This window comes from Calliphora vicina, chromosome 2 (assembly GCF_958450345.1).
Source record: "Calliphora vicina chromosome 2, idCalVici1.1, whole genome shotgun sequence".
Classification (NCBI taxonomy): Eukaryota; Metazoa; Arthropoda; class Insecta; order Diptera; family Calliphoridae; genus Calliphora; species Calliphora vicina.
Window position 1 is genome coordinate 43,583,724 of NC_088781.1, and position 23,917 is coordinate 43,607,640.

A 23,917-nucleotide genomic window follows, 5' to 3' on the forward strand; every position below is an offset into this window, starting at 1 on the left:
GTGCTCTTCAATTCTCTTTTAACAAGAGTCCAATATCTCTCCACTGGCCTTAGCTCCAGGCAGCTTGGAGGATTTTCCTCTCTTGACACAAATACTACATTATTGTTATTGTAATACTCCAGCCCTTGCTTACCCTAGTAACAGGATGCCAAATCAGGCCAAAAATAAGTGGACACATTAATAAGTCTAAAGAATGGAAGTATCCTCTTTTGTAGACATTCCATGATGTAAATTTCGGTATTTATTATGTCCTTTGTAACAAATGTTTGGCTTCTTTTGCCGCAACTTCATATCACTTGCCATGCCAACAACTTTTTGGGAAAATGGTCTGCTTTTGGGTCATAAACTTTTGTACAACATTCTTTCGAGCATCAGCAACATTGCCCGGAAGCTGCGAAAAATGTTCCAAAACATGCGTTTCGTCATCCATTATGCAGCAGGTATATTTTTTGTATAAAATTTGACTTCAATTTCCGTGCTCTGCCTTTGGCCTCTAAATTTTAAGCAGAGTTCCTGGCAGGAACTTTTTGAGCTTCGTATGCTTTTAAACCTGTATTGGCTTTAACTTTTCATACCCAACAGTCCGAGGACTAAGCTAACCGAAATGCTTTCCTACCGAATGTATTAGGAGCTCTTTTGAAAATGCTTTCTATTTATTGGCTTTAGAAACATCATTTGGACCATTCCTTCTACAAGAAGCAGGTTTTCTATCAACGGACAAGTTGTCCCGATAATGTTTTATAACATTGCAGTCAGTTTGACGGCAGACCTTTGATAGTTTGGCAAACTTTTTGTAGGATCAACTTGGGTTTTGTTGAAAATATTTAATAATTTTAGTACGCACTTTTTTCTGGTCACTCATTTTAATCAGATTAAGAACAAATGAACACAATTGACATTAAACATAATAACTGTCTCCAATTTTAACGAAATTTATTACAAGTAGATCGATCAATAATAACCTTTTTTATTATATTTCCAACCATTTTTTAATAAAAGTAAACTTATTTTATTCAGCATACAACATTCTTTGAAAATACTGTATAGAATACAATTCAAGAAAATAAATCGATTAGTGATGACAAGTATTTAAGACCTGAAACGTAAGAGAGCGTATATGATGTCCAAAAGGGTCGAATCTATTGTGAGCTGGTGAAATCTGGATACAGGAGAAATTTAAAGTAAAATTGTTCGAACAAAAGAGATAAATCCAAAAACAAAAGTGTTAATTTGCTATCGTTTAACGAAGAACAAGGGTAACGTTTTCATCAAGATTTAAAAGTGATGGATGATATATACCAAGGTCGCTGGAATGAACATATGATGGCAGATTATTGTTGGAGTATCAGACGTGCCTCCTAAGTACCTCCATCGCAGAAAAAAGATTCTTCTAACCTGTGATATAATTTAATAAAATATACACCAATAAATTCTCGAAGACTACACTTAGAATTGAATAAAATAAGTATACAGTTAGAATCAAGGTATCGAATATACATAAAATCAGTTGCGGAAAGCTTGGTCAACATTATATCTTGATTTTTTCAATTGTTTCGGGTGTTCAGCGCTTGTACGGCCACAATGATGATTCAGTAAACCACTTTTTGCCATTGAAATTAATAGTGCAGAGTTCCCATTAGTAATTATCAAGCTTAGCCTTTATTTGAGTGATGGTTTTTTTACGCAAAAAATAGTGCTTAATAAGCAGACGAAATTCACATTTTTCCAATCTCTCCTCAAGTCACGAGGTAGTCTTCTATCAATGGCTAAATGACTCAGATTTTTACAGGAGTCAACTGACAGATGCCTGTTGACAGGAGCTTAAGAGCCGGGAAATTCAAAAAGTCGCGGACTTATTGAAACACCTTCGTATACTGGTATTTAGTAAAAAAAATAGGCTGAATGATTTTAGAATGTATTTCGAAATTGAAATTGTATGTTTTAACATAAGAAGCAGTAATACAATATAAAAATATGGTGGAGAAATATTGGCAGAATCTCTATTAAACACGCTTTATATTTTGCAGTTATTGATACTAATCAAAAAGATTTTGTGGACGAAATTAATAATGAGTATGAGATTAATGACGAATAATATGCAGCCTTATTCTACTTGGCGTCGTCGACATCGTCGTCAATATTGAGTAAAAAAAATGATATATGTTACGCCGATATCGATAACAATTGGTAACTTTTGTCAGCGTTTTGTACTATAAAATTCTGTCAAAAGTTAACAATTGTTACCGATTTCGGAGAAACGCATACCATTTTTTAACTCAATATTGAGGATGTCGACGACGCCAAGTAGAATAAGGGTGATGATCTTATAATTTGATGTAAACGAATTAGTCGAACAATTTAAAATTTCTTATTCGAATTATTCGTTTTATTCGAACAAAAGTAAAATCGAATAATTTGGCTTAATAATTTCTTTCGTTTTTTGTAATAAAATGTTGTTGGATATTTCCCTTCTATTTGTTGTTTTATATTTATTTTTAAGTAGATCTGATAACAATTCCAGGAAAATCCCAAAAATATTTTTATATGTCTGTTAAATTTTCATTTTTAAATCTCAATAATACAGCCGTTATTAGTTCAAGCTAAAAATTTATCAAAGACAATTTATTAAAAGACAAAAGAAAAAAACCATGCGAAACAGTCAAAAACTTTACTTTCATTTACAATGCCCAATTAAAAAAAAAGACTCGTGAAAAATGTTTCCAAAATTTCTCTTCTTACAAAACCATTCACAAAAACAGAAAAACTTTAAACAGGTAATTTAAGGCAATACCATCTAATTATGTGATTTAGTTGTAGAAATAGTCAATTATGTTATTAAACTCTTTATAGCAATTTTATTATTTATTTGTAGCTTTTGAGATATATTAATACAGATTCTGCCACAACTTTAACTTCAACTTAAAGAGACGTAAATACGTGGTGGTATTCATCATAATTTATGATTTATGATGATGGTACAATAGTTTTAACACTTTTTCTAGTTTAAATGTCTACATCCATCTATCAGATACACAATCATTTGTATTCATTTTATTTTTATTTCATTTAATACGTTTTTTCTTGGTCTTGGTTCGTTGCTTTTGTTGCCGTAAGTAAGAAGTAGTAATTATGGTTAATTTTTTATAAACAAGTTTTGGTTTTTTACTACCTATTTTTTTTGTATTTAACAAATTTTGTGGTTTCTTTTCTAAAGACTTAAGATATTCTTCACAAGCAGTAAAATTATGTTTATAAAATAATTAGGAAATGTATCTATCTATTATAGTTTGATTGGAGTAGGAAAAAAACTATTAAATAATAAAAAATATGACTACTATAATTTACTGCTTTTAGTATTTTTTTCTTAAAAAGCTGTAATTTTTTCTAATGTTTATAAAAATAATTTGAATTTTATGGTCTATAATAGAAAAGCTGACTAAGGAAACTTCATTTACTTCTTTAATTTGAAAATAATTAATTCCTTATAGCACAATTACTTAATCCAGCATGTCATTTAACAATAAATAAGGCACGTTCACATTGTTCATAAACGTTTAACTCTTCTAGCGATCTTCTACAATAGAGCAGATACGATCAGTTGTGATCTTTTCTAAATGAAAGCATTTTTAAATAAATTTATTAAAAATAATGTGAATGTAGCATTAGAATTATAAAATTACTTCCTTGCTGAAGATTTCTTAGGTAAGAGAAAGTGTTATTTGTTTTACTATATGGATACAGGCGAAATTGCAAGCAAAATTGTTAGAACAAAAGAGTAGTCTCCTAAAGAGATGAGAACTGTCACAGAAATTAACAACTTTTAGAAACACTGTGAAAGGTCACTGAATGAACCTAAATTCTTCTATTTTGCATTTTATAATAGATTTAATTGTATTTAAATTTTGATCTGAATCAGGATCAGTTAAGTGATATATGTGAATCTTTTCACAACTCACATAACTAGTACGTTTGACACAAATTTTCCGCAATCTCATTTCAATTAAAAGGATACTATTTTATGGATAGATTTCATGTACATAACGATTAGTCTAAATATTTAATTTTTTACTTCAAAGTAAGCCAAGGCAATTTCTAAGACCTTGTAGGTACTTTCTCGATTGGGAGATTCGCCTTAAGATCCCTCATCGTTTCTTGATTATTCTCAAAGGTATGATCTTTAACCTAACCTTACAAAAAGTAGTCTAACGTTTTCAAATCTAAAGGCAAAGACGATCAATTACCAAATATAGTGAACAAACGATCGATTATTTGATCGAATCTGTGACTAACTAACCATCCAAATTCTAATGTTCAATTTTAAGTCCACGAATCATTTTTAATCATAGCACTCTACCGATCATGTAGAACGCCTGCTCTCAAAATGACATCCCATAATGTTCTTTATTATATTGAGCAATTTCATGTACAGAAAGTTTGGTTTAAAATGAACAAAATTATTGTTTGAATATATTTATGGCACACGAGTACATTAATAACTCTAGCACTTCGTGTCCATTAAATTTTCCATTACTTTTTTGATTGTTCCTAGTTACATATACATACAGCCTCAAAAGTGAGTAAACACCAGTATATTTTTTGATATTTTTAAGATCATAAACATCATTATAGTCCGGCTTAAATCTTTTTTTTTAGAACCGAATCTATTATGCAGCCCAATTTCCAACAAACCGAAACTTTTAAATTTTAATCGAAGGGAGTCTTTGGATTTTCAGTATCTTTTAAAAAATCAAATAATTTATCGTGTTTATTCACTTTTGATACTGTGTGTATGTCACGAATATCTTATAGGTTATGCAGTTTAAAACTCTTTACAATCTCCGAATTATACGCATAGCCTATATGTTTAACAGTTCCATACTAAAATAAGTGTAACGGGGTCAAATCGTGCTTCCGAGACGTCGAATTCACATCGCCAAAATGACTGATAATACGATTACCAAACTTAATACATAAAACATGCATTATTTGATAGGCTTCTGCAGAAAACAAAAAAGCTCCAAAATCACATCTTCAATTTATATTTTGTATTCATGTCCCTCGATTTCTGATATATTCGAAAAAATGGAGCGACAAATTTATTTCTCGTCAGATAAGTGATGTTTTGGAATGATGTTTTTTTTAGAAAAATTTGGAGTTGTTGTTAGATCCAAACAGTTTTGTTTTCAAACCGAGAAATCATTGTGCGGGATAAGTTAGAGTTGTTGAATTTGATTTTGAGTGTATTCTCAGTTACGATCCGAACGATGACGGAAATCGTATGTCCATGAACCAATCCTACAAAATATTTGCTAAAATTTGCGTACAGTACTTTTGTTTTGTTATCTGTTCTCAAGTCTGCTGTTATACCTATTTTTTGTGATGTCTCTGCGTATTGTCTGGTCGAAAGAATTAATTCCCAGATCGCTCTTTTGTTTCCAACTTAAAATGACTAAACTTTCCTTAGGATTTTGTTGGACGGAAAGAATTCTGTTAGGCTAGTAGAATTATTAGAGAGAGTTGTCAATTAGTACCCTTGTTATGTCCAACTATGGAATTGTAAGAAACCATCGTCCAGGCCAGCCAAAAAAGTTTGAACATAAAGAATTGGAGGCATTACTCCATGAATATTGTTGTCAAACTCAACAAGAGCTTGTAAAGTCACATGGATCACAGCAGCATATTTCAAACGTTTGCGAGTAGCAGAATTCATCGAAAATCAAGGGTACCATACGAATTGAAGCCGAGAGATCAAGGAAAAATTTTGCATGTCTGAAACAAAGCTTGAACGTTTCAGATAATAACTTTTGCACCGAATCATTACTTGAGATGAAAAAAGGATCCATTACGAACTCAAAGCTTAAGAGATCGTATGTGAAGCTTGGCCAACCAGCCAAATCGACACCAACGGCCAAATATCCATGACGTTAAGGTGATTCTCTGTATTTGGTGGGAGCAAAAGGGTCCTACACAGAGAAAACAGATTCCTAATAACAACCGAATTTGTTGCCAATCGAATGATTCGGTTGCACACATAAAATTTTTCGATTCTATCAACATAAAATCAGTGGATAAAGAAGAATTTCGGTTGAAGCAACCAAAATTTTGTTACCACTTCTTAAATTTTGTAGCCACAACAGTAAAATTCGGTCACTAAGGCAGAATCATTCGATTGTTTTCTCTATGTATTGCTGCTGAAATCTGATCAGACCATCAAATGGAACCTGTACCGAATGCAACTGATACGTTTGAAGCGAGCATTGGCCGAAAATTGCCCAGAATCTGCCGCCTGACATGAAACCCTAATATTCCATCATGACAACGCTCGGCCACATGTTGCAATATCTGTTAAAAAGTATTTAAAATGAAGTGGTTGGGAAGTTTTACCTCAACCGCCTTATAGACCAGACCGTGCACCGCCAGACTACTATTAGTTTCGATTGATGCAGAACACTCTCTCTTTGGAATAGAGTATCCTATATTGGCTTGATTAGTTCTTGGCCTCAAAAGATGAAAAGTTCTTTTGGCTCGGAATCTATATGCTGCCAGAAAGATGGGAAAAGGACATTGCTATCCTTATTTTAGTAGGATAATAAATTGGCAATTGGCTCTGCGCATGAAGTCTTGCCAGCAGCTTCGGTTTGTATTGTAGTTTTATATTTTATTCTTAACGGGCGTTCTTGAACTTCTAAGACTTCCATGTCCCTGTGGATGTTCTCATTTCTCATGTACTTTGCTGCACTTGTCAATAACAATACTGGAAGTGCTGAACTTTTTCCACAATTAGATTACATATGTCGAAATTACTTTTAAAACGGTTTTATACAGGAGACATTATAACAAGGCCTTCATTTTGATTGGACAATAGGGTTTTAGGTTTATATGAAGTCTCTATCTTAGGACGAAAGTAACATGTTTATTCTTTGACTTCTTCATTCGTATTCTTAAGTTTTAAAGCCATGACTCATTATTTTTAAGGGGTTTATGAGAGCAGTATCATCAGCAAATTTAAATAATAGTTAATGTACTTAGGCAAGCCGTAGTCCATGAACACTTCCTTGTGGATCAGCTCTAATCGTAAGTGTTTAGAATATGTTGCATATTATGGTAATTCTTTTCAGTTGTTCAATGTGTATTCGTTTTTTATGGTATAATAAATTAAACAGAATAGAGTTATGTATGGATATCACATTGGGCACATGCACAGAGAAAACAGATTCGTGTTCACAACCGAATTTGGTGCCAATCGAATGATTCTGCCTTAGTGACCGAATTTTACAGTTGTGGCTACAAAATTTTAGAAGTGGCAACAAAAGTTTGGTTGCTTCAATCGAAATTCTTCTCTGTCCACTGATTTTCTGTTACTAAAACCGAAAAATTCGATGTGTACATCCGAATCATTCGATTGGCAACAAATTCGGTTGCTATTACGAATCTGTTTTCTGTGTGTGGCTTCCACGGCACATTCACAGTTTTTCCCATGGCCAATGATGACTCCAGTCCAAAATCCGCAACAAACACTGACACTTTCTGGGGCCGAATTACCGCATTCGATATCGAGTAAAATTTGTAGTAATTTACTTATTTAAAATCTGGGCAAAAAACCACCAATCGTTGGTTTTGCTTGAAACTGCTATCGCTTAACTTTTTTTTTTTTCAAAATATTGTTTAGCAATACTAACACGTTTTTGTCACAAATCAATCCGTTTTTTTTTTGTTAAGAATTAGTGTGTGTTGGATACCCTTTACAGTACAAATGGCAGCAAATTCAAATCTTGCTTGAATTTTGGGACACCGTTTATTTTGATTATCACCATCACTTTCTAATTATTGTTGTTATTCCAAAATTTGTTATTAAAAAGGGAAATTGCTAAATTGTTCATTACTACATTTCTCACTTATTTCTTTCTTGTTTAAAATTTTATGAAACTTTGAAATTTTTTAATGCAAAATCGAAAATGGGCATAGATCTGGTTCATTATGCAGTTTAGTTAAAGACTTTAGTTACACATCACTTTAGGCTTTTATGGGAAAGTCCATTTGTTATTTTTTTTTCTTTTAAATTTAAAGATTAAATATTTTCTCATTTCGAAAATACAGAGATTCACTTTTATTCGATTTTCACACATTTAAAAACTGAAGATTACGGTAGTTTTAAATCCAAATACCTATTCCACAATCTATAAAGGAAACAGCATGAGTAAATCTTAAAAACTGGGTCAAACTCTAAAAATCGTCACAATGATCTTCATTTAACATGTCGGTACTAAAATCTAAAGTACTTATAAAAACATTTAAACACTATCTTATAATCCAGGTCTAATTTTTAAATTGTTACTCGTAAATAATTCAACATTTTAATGATGAATTCTTGTTCACTACAAAATGTTTTGTTGTCCAGAGAAGCAGAAGCAGTTAATAAAAAAAAAGTTTAACTGAATCATAAAAAATTTATAAAAATGAAGAAAAAACAAAAACTAAAACAAACGAATAAAGAAGAGAACGTTAACATACCGGTTTCAACAGCGATGTTTAATAAATCCGGTTAATTTGTAATCCCATATCACAGAATTTAAAGATATTATTTTTTTTTGTTTTATTGATGTTGTTGTATTTTTTTATATTATGAACACATTAGAAATATTTAGTTATTCTTAAATACACTCACACAACACACAGATACACTTGCTTAATGCAAGTTATGAGAACTCATGAAATTTTTGTGAATTTTTTTTCTTCTTTTTTGGATTTAATTTTAGCTTTAATTTTTTTTTAGCTTTTATTTAATAACTTTGGCACACTTTTTTTTATTTATTTGGATGTAGATTAATGACAATATAAATTTCTTTTCATTTGCTTTAAATTCTTTTTATTTATTTTTATGAATTATTTAATTTTTATTACAATTTCTTTTATTTTTATTCAGTATTTTTGTTTTATTAAATTTCTGTTTGATTTTTTTTTTCAGTGGCAGCTATTTTCCATTTAATATGAAAAACACACGTATATTCTGTTTTATTTCACATTTAACTTCAAGATACAATTGTATCTATGACACTGACTTATGAGAGAACTGTCAATTTCTATACATATTTCGTTGCCACCACCACCATCATCATCATTTTCATTTCAATACTTGTACTCGTACGTATGTACATCCACACCAAACACTATTTTAGAAAAAAATTTGGGAAAAAAAACAATATTTATTATAAACGAACAGCAACAATAACACAACTGCATATGGTATTTAAGGACGGACATATTTAAAGCCACCGACTAACGCTGCACTACGTTTACACATGGCGCTATTTAGCATTGATTTGTGTTTTAAACATTTATTTTTCTATTTTTTTTATCGTTTGTTTACAAAAATTTATTTATGTATTTCTTTAGAGTTAAGAAAAACAACAAAACTAAAACACTAACAACAACTGCGTTTCTTACATTTGTATAAATAAATATCCTTTTTTTCCCTTTAGGAAACAAGGAGCAAATACTTTAACAACACTCTTATTCACACACACGCACTCACACAATTCCACTCTCAAAGAGCTGTTATTCCTTTTTCTTTTTTTATGGTAGTCGCCTTTGTTGTTGTTATTTTTCAAAACGTATTTTATTTATTTAATTTTTTTATTATTTATTTTTTGCTTTTCAAGTAACCGGCAATCAATTTCGAAAATATTTTTATTATTTTCAAGTTGCTTTGCAGCACAGACACGAAACACGAGAAGAGTGTGTGCAAGAGGCAAGAAACAAACTAAACACTAAAATCAACCAACAGCAGGGTCCATTACAATATTTTTTCGGTTTTTGTTTTTCTTATTCTCTTTTGCTCACTCTTCTCTTTGGATGAGTGTTGTCAGCTGGATTAAATGTAAAAAAGCACTAAAATGGTATAATATAAATCATTATAATGGAAAAGCATAAATAATTCAAAAGAGGTTAATATAATCACCTAAACCCGACAATAAAGTTTATTTGTCCCCTGACCTGTTAAAAGGGGACATATTAATTAACTGGTCTATATAAACATTTATAAAAGAATTTTAGTAATTTTTTAACAAATCAACACTCATCTTAATCTAGAAACCAGTTATTGCCACCTGGAATAGTTATTGCCACCCTCCTCCCTAGGATACTACCAAGATAAAGTGATATATCCTTAATATACAAGGGGCTAAAACTAGACCCGGTAAATATGTCAGAGGAACTAGATCGCGGAACTAAATGTGTGTCAGTACTCTTACCTCGAAGATCTAATAAATAAGGGGCAGCTACAAAACTAATCGTTAAAGTATCGTTATATATTAAAGAAAAAAGCAGAAAACTTGTTCAAATAAGTACTCACTTCACTATAAATGGCAATGTTATATATAAGTTTGTCATTCCGTTTGTAATTTCCACATTGTTAATGTATATGTATTCTGGATCGTTATAGATAGCGGAGTAGATATAGCTTTGTCCGTCTGTCCATCTGAAAGTTGAAATCAACTTTCCGAAGCCACCAAATAACATATATACCCGAAATAGTCCAACCCGCTATTCAAGAAAATCGGCAAATAAATGGCTGAGATATAAGCACAAAACCGATTTTGGCATTCCGTTTATAACATATTGTTACGTTTTAACCTTTTCAAAACGTTGGTTTATTTCCTTTAAATAAACCAGATACTTTTGATTGCAAATAAAAGCCGTTTAGTAGTTTGAAAATTGTAACAACTCTTTATTTATTTAAAATGTACAACAACAGAATTAAATAGTCACTCAGTGTTTTTTTATACACATTTATAAATTCGCAGAAATACAGACACACTTTATAATGTACACGAATTCACTTGAAAAATACAGCACACTTTAAGGCACTCAGTTGATGTTTATTCGAATAGCGTCTCTGATAAACTGACTAACGACTGCAACCTCTGCCACTATTTATAACACTGCCATCTGCACTCTAGATTGTTCTTTAACTGTCAAAGCTACAATGTTCTACAATGTTCTTTAACTGTCAAAACTGAATATTCGAATTCGAATATACGAGTCGCAGCAAACATTCAGCGAATCTTCTATGTTGAACATTTTACAATTTAAAAGACTACGCAATCTTGTCGTATGAAACCTCAAATCCTTCTGATTGATTTTCTTTAATGCACAGAAGTAGCGTGCAGCATGACATTGCATAATTGTATCAGATCATGAAGGGTTACCTAGGCTTCATAGGTTCTGGTCGAACTTGAAAGAATCATACGTTTCAGATCATATGCTCTTAGATTCATCGACACTTACAACCTATTTAATATATTTCCATGCATCGGAATGAAATTGTTTTCGAATATTTGTTTCGAACATTTTGTTTAGACTATAGGTACGTTCACATTGTTTAAACATTTGACGAAAAAAGCGTAACCACTGAAAACTCAATATTTATTCTTCCATTTTATTTATTATATATATTATATAGTTTCACGGTATCTACTCCTATAGAAGTCATATAATAATAAACAAACATGTGATGAATATATGGCTTACGCTTTTTTCGTCAAATACTTGAACGTTCTTTAAGAAATATTTTTTTAATGATCTATAATTTATACGGTATTCAAGAAATAGAACTGTTTTTTACAATAACTCCTATGACAATCTTGCAATATCAGTTTCCTTACAGCTCCAATGTTTTCTGGCTTAACTATAAATGATTTTTGACAACATTTATGAAACTTAACCTAGAGCGAACAATGACCATAACTAAATTCGGCAATTATTGCTCAGATGTTTTCTGGTACAATAACCAACGATATTTGACGACATTCATAAAATTTTATTTGGAACGAACGAAGACCTCTAATAAATTCTCCAAAAATAAGATGCAACATGCTCTAAAATTAATATAATTAAATTATTTTGGAAATTAGTACTGCATTGGAATAGTTAAGGTTTGTTTCGGATTTGGCTTTTCGGACTGCAAAATCGGTTTCGGTCGGACTCTAGAAAAAATTAAGATTTTGGGAAATTTTTACAAATACAGAATGATGAAGAAAGGGTTATAGAGGCACCCGAATAATCATTCATTTCTGCTATGTATAGGGCGGGATTAAAAAAATACTTTATTGACTAGAATACAAATGCAGTACACTTCTTAGTGCTGGTTAACACACGTCAATATTACTTGTGCAAGTCTCCTCTCCTCTGTCATCTACAAACTGAAGCCTTGATCAAGTAAACTTGACTTGTGTGAACCAGCACTTTCTAAATTTTTGAAATTCAGTTAATTGTCACTACTATCTCAAAAAAAATCTATGACTATTTTGCCTTACACAAAACAAAAAAAAACTGAAATTAGCATCACTGTTTATGTTGTTTATTTTTTCCACTCTACGTTTATATCTTTTGTATGGGGAGAATAACAAAAAAAATATATAGAAACGAAGAATATAATAAAAATAAAATAAGAAAATAACAACAACACAAACTCTCACACACTCACACAGTCACACAAATAAGAAATAAACGTGCACTTATAGAATTTTTCCGATTTGTTATTTTAAGTTGGAAAAAGGAAAAAAAATAAATAAAATAAATGAAATGTTTGTGTTATTTTCGTTTATATTTCTTCTTATTTTTATAATTTTATTTTTCTTTCTAAACGCGATATAAGGAAAAACACAAAATAAAAGCGTCGAGTATGGAGTATGAGAGTAAATCCAACCATGTAAGAGAGGAACAAGAGTGTGCATGTGTGTGCATGCGTGTATATGAAGAACGGTACTTTACGATTGTTTTTGTTATTTTCAATAGTTGTTTTTCTTTTTCTGTGTGGCTGCTGCTGGTGTTGTGTTGTTGTTTTTGCTGTATAATTTTCTTTAAGAGACCCGCGTAAAAATGCGTTATATTTTCATTTCTTTACTTTTCAGTTGTTGTTCCTTTTTAAATTCTTCAATACTACTTTTAAGTTAGTGTTGTTGTTGCTGCTGTCGGTTGTTCTTGTACTCGAGTGCGTTATTTTCTGCATTTGAGAATTTATTTGAATTATTTTCAGTTCTTTTATTTATTTTTTTTCTTATTTGTTTTCCTCTTATTAGTGTTGTGTACTTGTTTGTGTGTGAGCCATTGATGATAAAAAATAAATTTGTTTAGTTCTATGTTTTCTAAAAATTTTTCTATTTATTTGTGTTTTTTTATTCTCCTTATTTTGTTGTTGTTATGTACATAACTTACAAATGGGAAATGAGATAAATTAATATTGTTGTAAATGGAATTTAATTTGTTTAAAAGTCTAGTCTAAATGTAGTAACAGCCTAGAGTTATTTTTAGAAAATTGTAACTAAATATAGTATTTAGTACAAATTTGTGAGTACATGTGAGTTAATCTACTACCTTTTTTCCTTGTAATAAAATGTAGTAATAGGGGAGTATTTTGTATTTAAGTCAGTGGTAAAAGATAAGAGAGTACACAGAGAAACTTGTTTTATTGTGTCAACCGAATTTATGTCAGCTTTAATGACTGAATTTTCTAGTTGTGGCCTGGACTGCTTGGCAATTTTGATTAAACATCGTCTAATTTTTTTCAAAATATATCGGCATATTCATTTTGAAGTACAAGAAATATGTAAATTACTGAGAAATACACCTTTAGCTTACAATTTAACATGATTTTTATACACTTCACCATGAGTGGTAAGGGTAGTATATAAAAGTTTATTATTCCGTTTGTAATTTACACATTTGTGATCCCATAACGGATATATATTCTGGATCGAGAAGTCAATACAGACATGTTCATCTGTCTGTTGAAATCAACTTTCCGAAGCCCATAAATAACTTGCACACATACATGATTGACACATCAATATATTCGCTTAGGTTCGACTTAGATTGGTATTTAAAATCGAGAAAATATGCCCACAAATAGCTGAGATATAAGTTAAAAACCGCGACCATACTTCTTGGAAAATGAGGCTGATCTAGCTGAGTTCTTTCCAATCTAAAATGGATGATACTGATGTGGGCGACACACAACCCGTGAAAGAATTCACCCCCTAGATCGTGAATTATTGCCATTGGATTCCTTTTAGTCAGAAGATCAAGTTTTTCTGCTACAAAAACACAAAGATTTTTGAAAACCTTCTTTCCTGGAACGCACGAAAATTAACAAAATAATCCCACAAAAATAACAAGAAATTCGCTAAATTTTATTTGGAATGGAACATTTCCAGGAATGAATATAGAAATCAGTAGAGAAGATCTGAGAAGATGTATATATGTGGTTATACCAATAAATTTTTGAGCAACTGTCAAAAAGACAGTATTGCAATTTAGTTGATGACACAATGGAGAGGAACTAATGACTAACCATATCTCTTTTTCACGATAAATCACATGACGATCTTAAAATATCAGTTCCCTGATAGCTCCGATGTTTTCCGTCACACTAACCAAATATTTTGGATAATATTCATGAAATTTTATTTAAAATGCCAGAAAAACTCGAATGAATTCTGAAATTTGTTAGAATCGTTTAATTTCGGCCCCAGATAGAGTTGCTACATTCAAAATTTGAGCGAGTTGTTGAACACAAAAGAAAAATTATTACTTTAAAATCATCACACGAAATTTGATATGGAAGGAACAATAGCCATGAATGAAGAAATCAGTAGAAAACCAATCAGTCACTGAGGAACCAGATGGAGTATTGCCAATTCCATTGATGCGAGTTGTTCGATACACACAAAAATGAGGTATTATTAAAACATTATTATTTATAGTAAGACTTCAAGCTGTGTGATCCATAGGATCTTTTGTACAGCCCTTAGCTTCATCAAGACAGGTACAGGTTAAGTATTCAGCCAATTATCCTGTTAGATGATAGAACCAGACCAGAGGCCAATATGCTCCATCCGAGTTCTACACTGTTTTGTCCCAACATAGCTGAGACCACAACGTCCAGGAAGTATTTTCCAAATGCTCTTTCCGCACTTGGACAGACTAATCCAACAACTTACTTTGATTAAGGACAAATTCCAATTTAACCAAAAATCTAACTCTTTCTATAGAGTATCCCCGAGGGAAGCCAAAGAAAGGTTCAGGTCCAATAATTGAACCATACTTCTTCGAAAATGAGACTGGTCAAACAGAGTTCTTTCTGTCTAAATTGGATGACATTGATGAAGACGACAATTCGGTGCCATATGCAACACACCCCAAGAGTATCCCCGCGGGATGCCAAACAAAGGTTCAGGTAAAATAATTGCATATTACATTGAAAATGGGGCTGGTCGAGCAGAGTTATTTCTCTCTAAATTGGATGATATTGATGTGGACGACAATACGGAGCCATATCCAACACATGCCAAGAAATAACTAAATAACTACAAGAGACATTTCTTGGTTGCGTACTCTCTCGTTTCAGTGATCAGAATATGTCCCTCTGGCTCGCGAATTAACACCATAGGATTTCTTTTTGATAGGGTTATTTGAAGACAATAAGTCCACAACCACCTATGTATTTAAGGAGGATATTCAGCGCTATATCAATGAAACTGAGCCACTTTTATGCAAAATAGCCATGAATTTCAACAAAAGAATGCACGCAACAAATCCATGGATGTCATTATACTGTTGGACTATTCCATACATAATCTTATGCTGTGTACTTTGGGGCACTATTTATGTATGATTTTAAGGTGGCTTTGAATGTGAATATAAAATTTTATATTTTATTAGAATCACTACTTTCGAGGTAAAAAAAACGCAAAATACGAAAAAATACTGATTGCAGCTTCAAAATTGTAGATGTTTTAACACAAATTTTTCCGACTTTCTGTTTCTAGAAATCTATGAAATACAATCAATTCGATTGGGAACAAATTCAGATGCTACAAATATGGATGAATATGAACTCTGGTTCTAATAAATAAAGAAATTCTAAACTATAGAATCGGACCATATTTAAAGAGTATTTTACACACATGTTCAACGATGGCTCACAGAATCTTTCTTCGTATTTATATTTGGTAACACTTTCGAGGTTGGCTACTGTTAAATCTAAACTAGTGTTACCACCAAAATACCATTTCAGCTCAATTAGGCAGCCAACATTGTTTTAGATATTCCTATTGTATTTCGAAAGCCTCATTTGGAAATACAAAGAAGTCAGGATTTTAAGATAAACTGGCATGGAATAAGATACAACTTAAGCTGGAATATTTAGAAGGCACTCAGGAAAGAGTAAATTTACCAGACATAGCAAACTTTGTAAGCATAATTCGAAATTTCAAAGACCAAACTCTGCCATTATGATGTCTAGCTTCTGACGTTTTTCCATCAATACAAAACTTTCAACTGTGTATACATTCCAAAATATCTACAATATGTATGTAGATGTATATTTCAATGAACTTTCTTCCCTGACCAAATTAATCACTTTAAATTAACCATTTTATTTCTTATTTTTTCAACCCAAAAAAAAAAAAAATAACAAAAAATTTTTATTGAAAAATTGGAAAATTTGTTAAAATTACATTAAATTCATTTCAGCACCCCCCAAACAACCAAACAACACTTCATTCAATTGTTGTTTTATTAGTTTGAGGTTCCACACTTGGTTCAATATTTATTTCGACACGGATAAACGCCAAAGAATGTGGTAAAACTGAAAAATAAATGACAATTTGCTTTTGTACTCGCATATGAAAGCAAAAACAACAAAACACAAATTGTTGTTTATTGGATGTGCGTGTGGCTGTGGCTGGCTGTAGGTTCGTTCCATGGTTGTGTGATTCTTGTTTCTTTAGGGCAACCACCAGTGAGAAGATGGAGTGTTGACACTGGATAAACAACAGCAACAAGAAGAAGAACAGTGGCAATCAATCAAATTGGATTAATTTGAAAGAGATGTGTGAGTGTGTACAGAATGTGTGTGTGTGTGAAAATATGTTGTTGTCCGATAAATTATTTAGTTTTTTTTTTAACTTTCAATTTGAAGACCACAAAACATGAAATTTTGTGAAAATAATTGTTTGAAAAGTATTTTTAAGTTTAAGACAAATTATTTGAAGTGGAACGACTAAGATTAAGCATAGCCGAATATTTAATTCAATATTTTTTTGCTTCAATTGAGTTTTATTTGTATAAATCGCGTTAAAAATTTAACTTATCCAGCTTTTTCAATGCTATTGAAATGTTGATGGACCGTATTCCAAAAGGATACTATGTAATTCATTTTTTTTTTAAATTTAGAAATTCTGTACAGTCCGTCCGAATATCCAGTTATGAATTATGCCAAACATCGCCACGTGTTCCATCGGTTTCTACGTGCGAGAGAGATGGTTTGTGCGGTTCAGAAGTGGTGATTTTGATAAGGAAGACAAAGATCGCCAGGCCAGCCAAAAAAGCTTGAAGACCAAGAATTGGATGAATTACTCCATGAATATCGTAATCATGGATTCAGAAAACTGAATCCATTATATAGCCATGGAGCTAAGGTAATGCTCTGTATTTGGTGTGACCAAAAGGGTCATATATATTATGAGCTGTTGAAATCTGACCAGACCATCACATGGAACCTGTACCGAACGCAACTGGTTCGTTTGAAGCGAGCATTGACCGAAAAATGGATTAGTCCGAATAATGACTTTTTGCGCGAATATTACGTTCGGTTCGTTTTCGGCCAACAAAAAGCTGACAATTGATCAAGGCGCTTCCAAACCTTCAATGAGATCGCATCAAACACCGAATTATGAATTTATCCCGAAAATCTTGCAACATGAAAATAATCAATAGAAAGACGTTCCGGAGTTTAAATTATTACTAATCAAATGACCTACCCTCAGTGGTATTAGAGCAACATGAAACGTTCCAAATATCTTTGGATCTTACGACGATCCTGTACTCTATAACTCTACTTGATCAATTTTGCCAATCTTTAATACCAAACATTTCTGTTCAACAAAGAATATTTGTAGAAATTTGCATCCTTCTACGTTCTTCCCTCGATGGCCTATAGTGCCAACTACAGACGGAGCGACAACGTCTTAAGGTACGGTCACACATGGCAAATATTTATTCAAAAAAGCGTAACCACTTTTTTAGCACAAATTTGCTTGACGTGTTTGCTCTTACAAGTGTTTTATAAGATCAAACAGCATCAAATAAAATAAAACTAAATATTTGATTTGAACTGTCTTAACTAAAAGAAGTTTTTGACAATAAATAAAAGAATTTAAATATATTTCATTTAGCGGTTACGTCTTCTTAGTCAAATATTTGCCATGTTTGACCCTACCTTTAGAATTTTATAGTCACACAGAATATAATATACTGTTTGGTTCTACGACAACTATTTCGATATGTTACAAACGGAATGACAAAATCAATGGGCCAATAAGACTGCAACTTTTTGAATTTCCCGGCCCTTAACTGATAGGGCAACACTAATTCTTTTAACAGGCATCTGACAGTTGACTCCTGACAAAATTTGAACAAGCTACGTTATTTAGTTTGTGTGTGACAGCCATTAATAGCAGACTACCTTGTGACAAGAGGAGAAACTAGCAAATAGTGAATTTCGTCTGCTCATTAAGAATTATTTTTTTTCGGAAAAAAATATCGCTCAAATAAAGGTTAAGCTTGACAAATACTATGGGAACTCTGCACCATCAATTCAAATGGTAAAAAAGTGGTACAAACAAGAAAGATGACGAACATTTTTTGACGCCCAGTTGAGGTCTCTACACCCGAAACAATTGAACAAAATCAAGATGTTGGCCAATCGGAGATTGAAAGTGCGAGAATTTTTGAAAAATCGCTTGGGTATGAGAAAGCTTTCCGCAAGATACCTGCCGCGTTTGCTCACTATCGGGTGCACAAAAGGCTACACACATGTGCAGTATTTTTAAATTTCAAAGGAGGCGGGTGTTCAAGAAGGAAGAGGGAAATTGGTACTTTACTCCAGCTAACATTAAAGTTAGCTGATATGTATCTGAGTGAAGTTAGAGTTAGGAATATGGGATAATATTTAGGTACTAAAATGTGAGAACTGAACTATATACATCCTATCCAAATTTGCTATCGTAGGTAAAATAAGAGAGATATTAGAGATTTTTAGTTAAATTTTAACTATTTTTTTTTTCATGCAAAATTTGTGGGGTACTTTAAAATAAAATTCTTAATAAATGTGAAATTGACCCTGGGATCTCTTTTGTTGTGTCTTATTTCTGACTTTCTGGTAGAATTTTCGGTTGTGGTGTATTCAGGGACTTATAGTAAAATTTCACGGATAATATTTTTGCGGAACATTTTAACCCCTTAAATCCCTGTTTTAATGGTGTTTTTTTTAGGACAAATAAGACCCATTCCTTGCGGATTTAGAGGGTTAACATATTCTACAAAAATGTTCTTCGTAACATTTTACATAAATTTGCTGAACACATTTTATACCTAAAATGTAAGGATCACATGGTTTCTTATGCCGATTAAGAATAAGAATGTGCCAGAGTTGGGAAAATTTAACACCCCCCCCTCAAATGAAATTCAGATGTAAACTTTCAAAACGCCGATACACGTGTCTTTTTTTTTGTCTCTTCTATCAAAATTTATTGCTCCGATCTTGTAATTTTGGAAAAAATTTGATTTTGTTGTATACTGTAATAAATTATTTCAGGATATATGAAAAAACAATCTATTTTTAAAATTTAAAAAGTATTTAGAACTTAATAAAAATGTTTTGGAAGTACATAGTAAGACAATATTTAATTTAAACTATTAACTTTTTTTCTATAGCTTTTCTAAGACTTTTAAAGTGAATTATGCCATTTGTCCCTTATTTGAATTTCTATGTGTTTCTAAAGATCTTTAAAATCAAACTGTTTTTTACGGTTTTAGCTAAATATTAAACATTTTTAATTCCCTAATACCTTATGCAACAAATCTAGTCTTAAATATGGCCAATAACTTATCAAAAAGAGAAAAAAATAAACAAAAACTAGACAATACAACAAAAAACTTATCGATTTCCATTACCTTAAGTTACATTCATACATAATAAAATACTGTAGTCGTAAATACAGCTAAAACAATTGTTTATATTGGATAAAGTAAAAACATACTTCAAAAATGTATATAACAAAAAGTCATACCAACTTTTAAGGCCAATAAAGTTGAGCTCCTTAGAAAATTTCGTAAAATCTCAAGTTAGTCAGTTGATGCTGCTGCTGATGCTTTTGCATATTTTTAACAACAACAGCTACAAAGAAAAGTAAGCAAGGGAAATTTTTTAAATTTTCCTAAACAGCCAGACAACAAGAAAGACAAGCTGATTTTCTTTGCTTAAGAAAAATTGTTTATAACAATAGTTGTTGCTATTACTGCTGCCAATGGTGTTGTTACATAGATATTGCTGCTGCTGTTGTTGTTGTTACTTTGGAATCAGCCGGGGTCTTAGTTGAAGTGGAAGTAGTACAATCTGTAAATATATAGAAAAAAACGAAAGAAAAAGAACAATTGTTATTGATGATTTATAAACATTTATCAAAGTGATATATGCTAAATATAAACTACATACATACATACATACAGATACATATATACAATTACAACAATAAAAAATTTAAATTTGAAAAAGAAGCATATACTTTTGCAAACACACACACATATTTACATACACAAGTAAATATGTATGTTTTAAAAAAAAGAGGAACAGGAAGACTTTTACTTAAAGCCAGTCAGTCGTGGTCGTTGTCAGTATGCGACAAACAAACTTTAGCCATCCAGCCAGCCCAGATTGAAATTCAAATAAAAGATTAAAGTTTAAAGATACTTTTTTTGTTATTCTTGTTGTTGTTTGCTTTTTATTTGATTTTCTTTTGCTTTTTTTTGGGGTATTGCCCCATTCATACAACCACTTGAGTATTGAAATGGGGAATAGAAAAAAGAAATTATGAAAATATTGGTTCATTTTGTATGGATTTTTTTTTGATATTTATTTATTCGTTTGTAAGTTCTTCTCCTTTGTTTAATATTGTATTTAGATTTCTTTTATTTTTTTTTTCAACTATGTTTATGTCCCTAGATATTCGGATAAAAATAGAGAATAAAATGAAATACGAACAACAAAAATTACCATTTCCCTAAAAAATAATACAAAAAAATATGTATATTTTACGTGCTGATAATGACCTCTCGGTATTGTAATTCCTATCAAAGGTCGGAAATGTAAAAAAAAACTGTAAATACACTTGAAGAAAGCAATGATAAGTGTATAATTAGCCAGGAAAAACAACACAGTCGAAAATAAAGAGCGAGTAAAAAAACTTATACACGGTCAATGTAGTCACCGGAATAAAGTAAGTGAAAAAATATTTAAAAAAATCCAATATGGAATTTCAAAAAAGTAACAAAAGATCTGAAAGTTCATCGCCACACTGTTTTAAAAGCCATTAAACAGTATAAGGAAGTCTAGAACATTGAAATGAAATCGGGATCAGGAAGAAAAAAAAGGTCTAACAGATGGAAAAGGCAAAAGAAGTCGAACAGCTCTTTCGAATAGCACCGAACACTTCTATCAGAAAAGCAGCTCGTAAAGAAAGAAGGAACAAATTGAGGTAAAATTTTATAAAAAAAAATACAACTGTTGTGTAATGGATGATGAAACTTATGTACTGGCTTATTATCACAACTTCTGGGTCAAGATTTTTATGTGACTGATGGACGAAGTAATGATCAAGAACAGTATCGGACAAAAAGCAAACAAAATTCCCCAAGAAGTTCCTTGTGTTGTAAGCTATTTGCAGTTGTGGCAAAATAATCCAATCATTTGTGACATCAAGCACGATAAATACAGAAATATAAGGTGTGAGATAACCACTGAAATTATTCTTACAAAAAAATATTTGGTCAATTCACAAGGTCTCTTATCAGTCATAATGTCTTAATATATCGCGACACGGCAGCTCGACTTAACCGACACTTAGGCATTCGGCAAAGGTCTCTACTGGTTGGTTACGATAACACAATAAACATAGCATACAGAGTACTATTATTTTAGGACCTTTTTACTTGAAAAACAATAAAAACCATTGTAAAATATTAAGACATTATAACAATATGAATTGACCAATTATGTTTATAGTTCTAGTCAATAGTGATAAATTTATGAACCTTTTCCATCCGCGTTTAAAATCTACCACACTTTTGGACACCTGTGTATTGCTCTTTAATTCTCTTTTAACAAGAGCCCAATATCTCTCCAATGGCCTTAACTCCAGACAGCTTGGAGGATTTGCCTCTCTTGGTACAAATACCACAATATTGTTTTTATACCATTCAAGACCTTGCTTACCATAGTGACAGGATGCCAAATCAGACCAAAAACAAGTAAGAGAGCTATATTCGGCTATGCCCTTCACCAAATTATACTTAAAAATATTTTTAGGTAAACAAAATTAAATTTTTTTTTTTCCAATTTTTTTTATAAAAAAGTTTTTTAAATTTTTTTTAAAAACTTTTTCTTTTGGAAATTGTTTTTCTAATTTTTTTTAAAAAAAAATTTTTCCAAATTTTTTTTTTTCGAAAAATAATTTATGAAAAAAAAAAAATTTTTTATGAAAAAAAAAATTCGTGTTAAAAAATATTTTTCCCGATTTTTACCCATTGTAGGTCCATGTTACTATAGGCTTATATACATCGTTGCAATGGACTTTAAAATATCTTTTATTAGATATCGATTTTGTCTATATTAATGACTTAGTAATCCGGATATAGATAAAAAATAGGCCAAAAATCTAGGTTTTTCCGGTTTTTTCCTTATATCTCAGCCATTTGTGAACCGAGCCGGAAGAATTCCCGACATGTTGATGTATGAATCATGTATGTAAATTATTTAGAGGCTACGAAAAGTTGATTTCAACATACAGACGGACATGTCTATATCGACTTCGCTATACTTTGTGGGGTCGCAAATGAAAAATGTAGAAATTACAAACGGAATGACAAACTTATATATACCCCTGCCACTCATGGCGAAGGGTATAATAAGTGGACATATTAAGAAGTCCTATGAATGGAAGCATCCTCTTTTGTAAACATTCCTTGATGTAAATTTCGGTATTTATAAAGTCATTTGTAACAAATGTTTGGCTTCTTTTGCCGCAACTGCATATTACTTGCCATGCCAAGAACTATTTGGCAAAATTTTCTGCTGTTAGCTCCTAAACTTCTCTACAACATTTCCTCGAGCTGTGAACATTTTTCCAAAAAATACGTGTCGTCATCTATTATGCAGCAGGTATAATTTTCTTCAATTTCCGTGCTCTGTCTTTAGCCTCTAAATTTTCAGCAGAGTTCCTTGAGCCTTGTATGTTTTTAAACCTACATTGACTTTATCGTTTCGTACAAATAGTCCGAGTACTAAGCTAACCGGACTGCTTTCCTACGGGATGTGTTGGGAGCTCTTTTGAAAATGCTTTCTATTTATTGGCTTTAGAAACATCATGTGGACCATTCCTTCTACCTGAACCAAGTTTTCTATCAACGAATAAGTACTCCCGATACTGTTTAATAACATTGGAATCAGTTTGATGGCAGACCTTTGATTATTTGTCTACATTATTTTAAACATTTGAGTTCGAATTGGATGATATAGGCACCAACGACATGTGGTTTCAACAGCTCATGCCATATTGGACACTTTATACGAGCGATTAGAGGGCATGGTAATCTCACGCAAAGGTTGTGTGAACTGGCCACCGACATCGTGCGATTTGACCCAGTTTGGTTGCCTTAAGTCGCAGGCGAATAAGCCCAAGTCGTTCTAGAATCGCAAAATATCTACAGATCAGTGATAGGCACAGAGGGAGATGAACTCGTTTATAAAAATATGTCTGTGATTGAACTGAAACGAAACCTCGTTTATCGTAGGATAGCT

General features: G+C 31.8%; 1 protein-coding gene across 2 annotated transcripts in view; it reads right to left on the reverse strand.

The window, feature by feature from the left end:
- Window positions 1-23,917, reverse strand: part of LOC135951712 (putative uncharacterized protein DDB_G0282133) — a 416,579-nt gene that overhangs the window by 15,391 nt on the left and 377,271 nt on the right. Inside the window, exon 1 of one of the 2 annotated variants that reach the window (XM_065501401.1) lies at window positions 8,512-8,725. The exons of the other annotated variant lie outside the window; for it this stretch is intronic. The gene's annotated coding sequence lies outside the window, so the exon portion shown is untranslated. Of the gene's footprint in view, window positions 1-8,511; window positions 8,726-23,917 lie in introns of those variants that run through there. 2 annotated transcript variants of the gene reach the window in all.